This window comes from Salmo trutta, chromosome 5, assembly GCF_901001165.1.
Source record: "Salmo trutta chromosome 5, fSalTru1.1, whole genome shotgun sequence".
Taxonomy (NCBI): domain Eukaryota; kingdom Metazoa; phylum Chordata; class Actinopteri; order Salmoniformes; family Salmonidae; genus Salmo; species Salmo trutta.
Genome location: NC_042961.1, coordinates 9,110,674 through 9,119,848, shown reverse-complemented (window position 1 = coordinate 9,119,848; position 9,175 = coordinate 9,110,674).

Genomic DNA, 9,175 nt, shown 5'->3' with positions numbered 1-9,175 from the left:
ACAATCTCCCACAATTAAACAGACAAACACACCCAACTAATATAGGACTTCCAATCAAAGGCAACACCACACAGCTGCCTTCAATTGGAAGTCCACCCCAATTAACTCTACATAGAAAACAGACTACCTAGACTAGACATAGAATTACATAAACATAGATCATAAACCAAAAACCCGTAAATACTAAATCAAACGCCCTTTTACCAAAACACCACTCTGAACCACATAAAACAAATACCCTCTGCCACGTCCTGACCAAACTACAATACCAATTAACCCTTATACTGGCCAGGACGTGACACACGGTAACCTAACGTAGCACGGTAACCCTGGTCCTGACGGGAGGAAAAAAAACTGTCGGGTGAGGTTCTCTTCTGCACTGTTCAACCAATCCAGTAAATGTGGAGGAGTTAAGATGGAGTGTCGCCTTGTTAAAGTCAAAAAGCGTAAGTCGCTTCACAGGCTCTCTTTCCATTTTCCCTGAAAACCGGATGCATCCGATTGTTATTGACACCACTGAGGATGCTCTCATAGGGACATTTATCGCTTGAAGAAATGCCATCTTAATGTGTGTGCAGTATGTCTGACTATCGCAGATCCCATGGCAGATAAGAATGTTAAGGAATCAACCTTCAGATTGTATCACTAAAGAGCAAGGTTGACCAAGCTGGAGCTGTATGCTCTCTGACATAATCCATGCTACACCACATTTCACACTACTTCATCCAGCGGTCCTTCCATATCTTCAACAGGAAATCAGACAGCAAGGTGTAACAGTCAACAATGGACCGGCAACACATCAACCAGATGAAATAGGAAATAGGCTTACCGTAGGCTACATGTAAAACCACCATTCACCATTGATCTGTATGTGAACACACAATCACCCCAGGTTAACATCAAATCTACATAGCTGTCCTCGGTAGCATTTATAGGAACATTATTAGCAGGTTTTAGGGAGTAGCTTGAGATTGAAGTGGGGCCAATCTGTAGTAAACACTTCCATTTTCTACCAGCTGCTCTGTTCTTCTTTGTTTGTGGTTTTGTTTTCCTTCACTGAAGATTCTAATCCTTGGGGATAGATATCTCTCAGGTTTATTCATGTTTACAAATGCGCCTCATTCTCCCCGTGTCCCAATGGGTTTATAGAGTTAGATTAGAACAGATACACATTTACTCAGAGAACTCGTACTAAACATCCCTAGAATAAACACCCACACAGTTTCCTAAAATGCAGTTTGCACTCATCTCAAAATGAGAACTAGAAGAGAGAAATGAATCACCGGTACAGATGTGTATCGGTTGTTGTTGTGCTTTCATAATACTACAGCTCCACAGCCAGTAGCAATGTGTGCTGTTCATCTGTATTGAACGTAGCTAAGCCTTCACCTTCGCCAACCAAATAAACAGTCCTGTCTTATGTGCTCTCACCTCACACACCCTGGCTGACTTTAAAAGAAAATCCATTTGTATTTGTGGTGATATATGGTGCTCCACTATAGCACTGTATGCAGTGCTTCTCTTTAGTGCAGTAGAAGGAGAATATGTGCAGACCTTTAGTTCAAGCCTACAGGCCTACAGATGGGAGTATTGATTGGAAAAGGTTTTTCATGTTTCTAATACTGCCCTGACAACTATTCCAGTGAACTACAATATTTAAAGAATAAATATACAGGAACCCAATGGGGTTTGCTTAGCCTTGATATTACATTATTTCCTTTGATAAGCTTAACCACCACTGCCGTTTATTGCAGATAATTTGAATAACGTAATAATGTCTGTATCTGACAAGGAGCCTATTGAAATGTTTGTCATTGTGAACTCATTGTGAACAAGTTGTGAGAGAACACAACCACATTATTGTATTGTCCTCTTTAAAAAGCCTCATTCAGAAATGGGATGATGCCATTCTCTGATGTTCATAATTGCATCAATTCAAAGTCAAAGCTTCAGGATGTCTTTGATGTGCTGCTCACAACAGACTCAAAACCTTGGGAAAATAAGCTATTAACACAATAATATAGGCCTATACTTTCACACAAAACAACTTTCACTGAAGTTGTCCCAAGTTTTGGGGAAGTGATATAGAGGAAGTTTTACTGGGTGGATGAGGGAAGTTCACACTGAGAGAATGGGCCAGATACATTTCCAGCCTGCAGCGGAGAACAGCTTAATCACAGAAAAAAATTGGGACATTTACCTAATCTCCGATGAAGGAACTCTGACAGCCACCATTCTTCAGTGCTTAGACAGATCATGCTGGGGTGAATTGAGACAGCATTAAGAAGGAGCCAGATCTGAGGGTCTCGGCTATTTGCTAGTACCTGGGGACCAGGTTTAAAAGTTGGAAGCCTATGATGGTTACTGTGCGTTTAGAATATTAGCCCACATTAAAGTACACATATTTCTTTTCACAATTAAAATAGTGGAATAGAACTGAGATTGGTGTAATTTTCGTTTCCCCTAGCGACCACCTGCAACCCACTTTCTCCTTCACAAGGGGCCTTTAGCACCAGGGGAGAGAAGAGAGAGAAGAGAATAACATTTGAGTGGAGGAGAAAGCACATTATGATTTAGGACACGTTCCAGGATTGTCTTTATTATGTTGCCATTGGACCAACAACTTCATCAACCAATCAGGCCATTGTGCGACCTTGTGACATCATCAAAACGTGCGTGCATAGTCCCGCCTGCTCCACCATGCTAAAGCAAAATCCTGCCTATTCAGCAACGACAGCAGCATTGTTCGCACTGCTTTTCAAGCGGTAGAAACATTTTATTATCATTGTCCATCTCCTTGACTCAAAACATTACACGTATGGCACCTTGTTGAAAATGTGTTTTGCTTGGTATTGTTCTATTCCATGGATTAGCTTTAAGATGGCATCAAGCAAACTAACTAGATAAAAAGTAATGGAAGGAAAACATTTAGCTAACTAGCATTAAAGCTAGTTAGGATTGAAGTGCATGGCCATGCTTTTTATTAGCTGATAATACATTTGGATGATTATTGTTGAAGTTAACAGCTTAAGGTAGTCTCGAGGTATTGCTCGCCTAAGGTAGAGCACCTCATGATAAGCTGTAGACCACACCATCTACCATGATATATTTTTTGTAGCCGTCTATTTACCACCACAAAACGACGCTGGCACTAAAACCACACTCAAAGAGCAGTATAAGGCCATTATAAAAGACGCTTATAAGAAATCCCGCTATTCCCTCAGATAAACCATCAAACCGTTGGATGTGGCAGGACTTGAAAACTATTACGGACTACTAGGGGAAACCCAGCCGCGAGCTGCCCAGGGACGTGAGCCTACCAGACAGGCTAAAGGCCTTTTATGCTAGCTTCGAGACAAGCAACACTGAAGCATGCATGAAAGCACCGACTGTGACGACTGTGTGATCACGCTCTCCATAGCCGATGTGCGAAAGACCTTTAAACAAGTCAACATTCACAAGGCCGTGGGGCCAGACGGATTACCAGGACGTGTACTCAGAGCATGGGTGGACAAATTGGCAAATGTCTTCACTGACATTTTCAACCTCTCCCTGACCGAGTCTGTAATACATGCATGTTTCAAGCAGACCACCATTGTCCCTGTGCCCAGGAAAGCAAAGGTGGCCTGCCTAAATGACTACCGCCCCGTAGAAATCACGTCCATAGCCATGATGTAACGGTCGTCGTACGTAGTGGACCAAGGCGCAGCGGGTTGAGTGCTCATAATAACTTTTATTGAACACAAACAAACAAACAAAACAAGAAAACGATCGAACGAACAGGATTGCAGGCTAAAACACACAGCTATGCAAACAACAACTTCCCACAAAGGGACAGGTGAAAACAGGGCTACTTAAGTATGACTCTCAATCAGCAACAACGATGTACAGCTGTTCCTGATTGAGAGCCATACCAGGCCAACAAAGAAATATACAACAAAGAAAAAACATAGAAATACAAAACAAGAACATTACCCAAAAACCCCGGAACACATAAATCAAACACCCCTCCTACATAAATACATATCCCATTAAACCCCGAACCACATAAAACAAATACCCCCTGCCACGTCCTGACCAAACTACAATAACCAATAACCCCTTATACTGGTCAGGACATGACACATGAAGTGTTTTGAAAGGCTGATCATGGCTCACCTCAACACCATCATTCCCAGAAACTCTAGACCCACTCCAATTTGCATACCGCCCCAACAGATCCAAAGATTGCGTCACCGCCTGATATGGCAACTGCTCGGTCTTCGACCGTAAGGAACTACAGAGGATAGTGCGTATGGCCCAGTATATCACTGGGTCCAAGCTTCCTGCCATCCAGGACCCCCCTCCCCCTTTGTTTTTACACAGCTGCTACTCACTGTTTATTATCTATGCATAGTCACTTTACCCCTACCTACATGTACAGATTAACTCGACTAATCGCACATTGACTCGGTACCGGTACCCCCATATATAGCCTCATTATTGTGTTACTTTTTGTATTTTATTATTTATTTTTTACTTTAATTTATTTAGTAAATATTTTCTTAACAAAATGTTATTAAAAGTGCATTGTTGGTTAAGGTCTTGTAAGTAAGCATTTCAAGGTAAGGTCTGTTGTATTCGGCACATGTGACAAATTAAATTTGATTTGTTTTGAAATAGTTAGCTAACGTGCTAAAAAGATAACAAGAAGCTAATATTATGGACACGTGTCGGCACATGTCTGGGAGATACAATTTTTTCCATGGCGTGCGGTCTGGCAAAGACTTTCAAATGCAGTCAAAGAGCCACAAGTGGGAAGTAAAGACTGATTGGGTTACAAAGTTATTGTACAGATTACATTTAGTCACCACGATGGCCATGATCCACAGTCCCAAGAGTATGGTAATTTCCGAAGAATATGCCCTGAACTTGTAAGCCAAATTGAAGAATGGATTTTTTTTAAAGCGAAACCCGACACCATACTTCTTCAAACACACTCATGGTCTAGGACCCAACGACACAGTGATTTGAACAATAGAGAATACTTTGTGGTATGCTGCGCAAGAAACATTTGCAACAGGATGATTCTGAAAGCACAGAAAGATTAGTTTCGAGTTTTAATGTCACATACACAAGTACAGTGAAATACCTTTCTTGCAAGCTCTAAACCCAACAATGCAGTAATCAATATAGCACTAAAAATAACAAGGTAGAACAAAACATGTAAATAAGAAGTAAGAAGAACATGATAAAGTAAGTAAGCACACTATATACAGGGTCATTTCCAGTACCATATTTATAATGTGCAGGGATACTGGAGTGATAGAGGTAGATATGTATAGGGGTAAGATGACTAGACATCAGGATATATGATAAACAGAGTAGCAGCAGCATAAATTAAGATTGTATGTGAGTGTGTGTGCATGTGTGTGTGTGTGTATGTGGAGTCAGTACAAATGTGTGTGTATGTTATGTGTCTTGGACTGTCAATGTGTGTGAGTGGAGTCCTTTTAGTGTGCATTATCGACAAAAATGTAAATAAATACAAGGGTCAATTCAGATAGTCCGTGTAGCTATTTTGTTAGCTATCTAGCAACCTTATGGCTTGGGGATTGAAACTGTTCACGAGCCTCTTGGTGTTAGACTTGATGCACCGGTACCGCTTGCCAGAGAGAGCAGAGAGAACAGTCTATAGCTTGGGTGGCTGGAGTCTCTATCGATTTTCCGGGCCTTCTTTTCACACCACCTGATATAATGTCCTGGATGTCAGGGAGCTCGGCCCCAATGATGTACTGGGCTGTCCGCACCACATTCTGTAGTGCCATGCGATTGAGGGCGGTGGTGTTACCATACCAAACAGTAATGCAGCCAGTCAATATGCTCTCAACGGTGCTGCAGAACTTTTTGAGGGCTCATGCCAAACCTTTTCAACTTCCTGAGGGGGAAGAGGCGCTGTCGCACATTCTTTACGACTGTGCACGTGTGTGTGGACCTTGAAGTTCTCGACCAGCACCACTACAGACCCGTTGACGTAGATGGGGGCATTCTCGCTCCCCGTTTCCTGTAGTCCACGATCAGCTCCTTGAGCTTACTGACGTTGAGGGAGAGGTTGTTCTCCCAGCACCACACTGCCAGGTCACTGACCTCCTCCCTGTTGGCTGTCTCATTGTTGCCGGTGATCAGGCTTACCACGTTGTGTCGTCAGCATGATGGTGTTGGAGTTGTGCACGGCCACACAGTCGTGGGTGAACAGGGAATACCGGAGGGGACTAAGCACACACCGCTGAGGGGCCCCTGTGTTGAGGGTCAGCTTTGTGGAGGTGATGTTGCCTACCCTCACCACCTGGGGTCGGCCCGTCACGAAGTCCAGGATCCAGTTGCAGAGGGAGGTGTTCAGTCCCAGGATCCTAAGCATGGTGACGAGCTTGGAGGGGATAATGGTGTGGAACGGTGAGCTGAAGTCAATTAACAGTATTCTCACATAGGTATTCCTCTTATCTAGGTGGGTGAGGGCAGTGTGGAGTGCGATTGAGATTGTGTCGTCTGTGGATCTGTTGGGGCGGTTTACAAATTGGAGTGAGTCTAGGGTGTCTTGGATGATGGAGTTTATGTGTGGCGCAATCAGACTTTCAAAGCACTTCATGATTACAGATGTCAGTGCTACAAGGCGGTAGTCATTGTGACATGAAGCCTTAGAGTTCTTGGGAACAGAAATTATGGTAGTTATCTTAAAACATGTGGGGATTATAGATTGGGACAAGGAGAGGTTGAACAGTGCAGTGAATATTCCTACCAGCTGAACTGTGCATGCTCTGAGAACGTGTCCTGGAATATGGTCCGGACCCACCACCTTGCAAGTGTTGACCTGATTAACGACTTTACTCACTTCGGCCTCAGAGAGCGAGATCACCCAGTCCTCAGGTTCGTGGGGGCCCTCACGCACGGTATGGGGGCCCTCACGCACATTTATTTATAAAGCCCTTTTTACATCAGCCGATGTCACAAAGTGCTATACAAAAACCCAGCCTAAAACCCCAAACAGCAAGCAATGCAGATGTAGAAGCACGGTGGCTAGGAAAAACTCCCTAGAAAGGCAGGAACCTAGGAAGAAACCTAGAGAGGAACCAGGCTCTGAGGGGTGGCCAGTCCTCTTCTGGCTGTGCCGGGTGGAAATTATAACAGTACATGGCCAAGATGTTCAAACGTTCATAGATGCCCAGCAGGGTCAAATAATAATAATCACAGTGGTTGTAGAGGGTGCAACAGGTCAGCATCTCAGGAGTAAATGTCAGTTGGCTTTTCATAGCTGATCATTCAGAGTTAGAGACAGCAGATGAGAGAGAGAGAGAGTTGAGAACAGCAGGTCCAGGACAAGGTAACACGTCCGGTGAACAGGTCAGGGTTCCATAGCTGCAGGCAGAACAGTTGAAACTGGAGCAGCAGCAGCAGGTGGACTGGGGTGGACTGGGGACAGCAGGTGGACTGGGGACAGCAAGGAGTCATCAGACCAGGTAGTCCTGAGGGATGGTCCTAGGACTCCGGTCATCCGAGAGAAGAGAGAGAGAGTTAGAGGGAGCATACTTAAATTCACACAGGACACCGGATAAGACAGGAGAAATACTCCAGATATAATAGACTGATCCTAGACCCCTGACACAAACTATCGCAGCATAAATACTGGAGGCTGAGACAGGAGGGGCCAGGAAACACTGTGGCCCCTTCCAACGATACCCCCGGACAGGGCCAACCAGGCAGGATATAACCCCCCCCACTTTGCCAAGCACAGCCCCCACACCACTAGAGGGATATCTTCAACCACCAACTTATTACCCTGAGACAAGGCCGAGTATAGCCCACAAAGATCTCCCCCACGGCACGAACCCGAGGGGGGCGCCAACCCAGACAGGAAGATATCATCGAAGCGTGCATAAAATGGGTTTGTCTGCTAGAGAGCCATCGTTGGTTATTAGCAGGTCTTTTTAAATAAAGTTTTATTTTACCAGCCATTTAGTTCTGAACAAGATCTGGGCCTCATTTTTAAATTGTGTGTTTTGAGTCAGCATGTAGCATGAGGGGGAAAGTTAACCATGTAAACACAAAAACTCCACTGACTGAAGTTGTTAATCTCCCTGACATAGTTATGTCAGAAAACTTTAGTACAATTTACATCTTAACCACCTCGGTTAATAAATATCGGACTTTTATTAACCAAATACGATGATTGCATTTAACTGTCAGGTCTAGACACGCAGAAGTCATATTGTGGTCTGACTGTAGTCTGTTCGAATCTGTCTGACCACTTCGCTTAGAGGACAGGGACACATTGTGTTGTGATTTCTGTTCGGTTTGGACAATCTGACCTTTAAATGAATTCAGGCAATTTAACTCAGGGTGGGAAATGCGGACACATGGGCACAGAGGACCATTAAGTAAAGCATTTGTGTACTTTACCTGACACCACAGTAACGGATCATAGGTTTTATCCAGGGGGGGACAGAATTGCCACTAAGCAACACACATACTTGCCATACTCTGCTTCTACGTGAATGTGTCCATTAACAATGATGTGACAAATGGTGTTATTTAGATTAGGATTATTCTTTCATGTAATACTGGAAAATACTTTAATGGCTATTAAGACAGACTTCACCTGGTCAGGTACACGGTTCAGGCCACTGAGGGACAATAAATCCCCCAAAGTTCCAAAGAAAGTGTCCTGTGGTATGAGTTGCCGGCTCAATCATTTCTGTAGCTCTGTTTTATAGAAAAATATATATTTATTTGGGTGCTTCCCAAATGAAATGTCACATTACATTTAACATTGAAATACAAAGGAGACTTACTGTACCAGACATACCAACTTTCTCCTTGAAAAATGGGTTGAACAAGAATTTGTTTTTTTTACATGGGTTAATTTATGTAAACAATAACTGCTATCCTAATCAACCTATTAACTGTCAACTAAACATAGAGAAATGTTTTGCAAACATTAAAATGGTCAGTTGATGATTGAGAATGAGACATATGACGATCCAGAACCGACACATCCATATGACGATCCAGAACCGACACATTCATATGACGATCCAGAACCGACACATCCATATGACGATCCAGGACCGACACATCCATATGACGATCCAGAACCGACACATCCATATGACGATCCAGAACCGACACATCCATATGACGA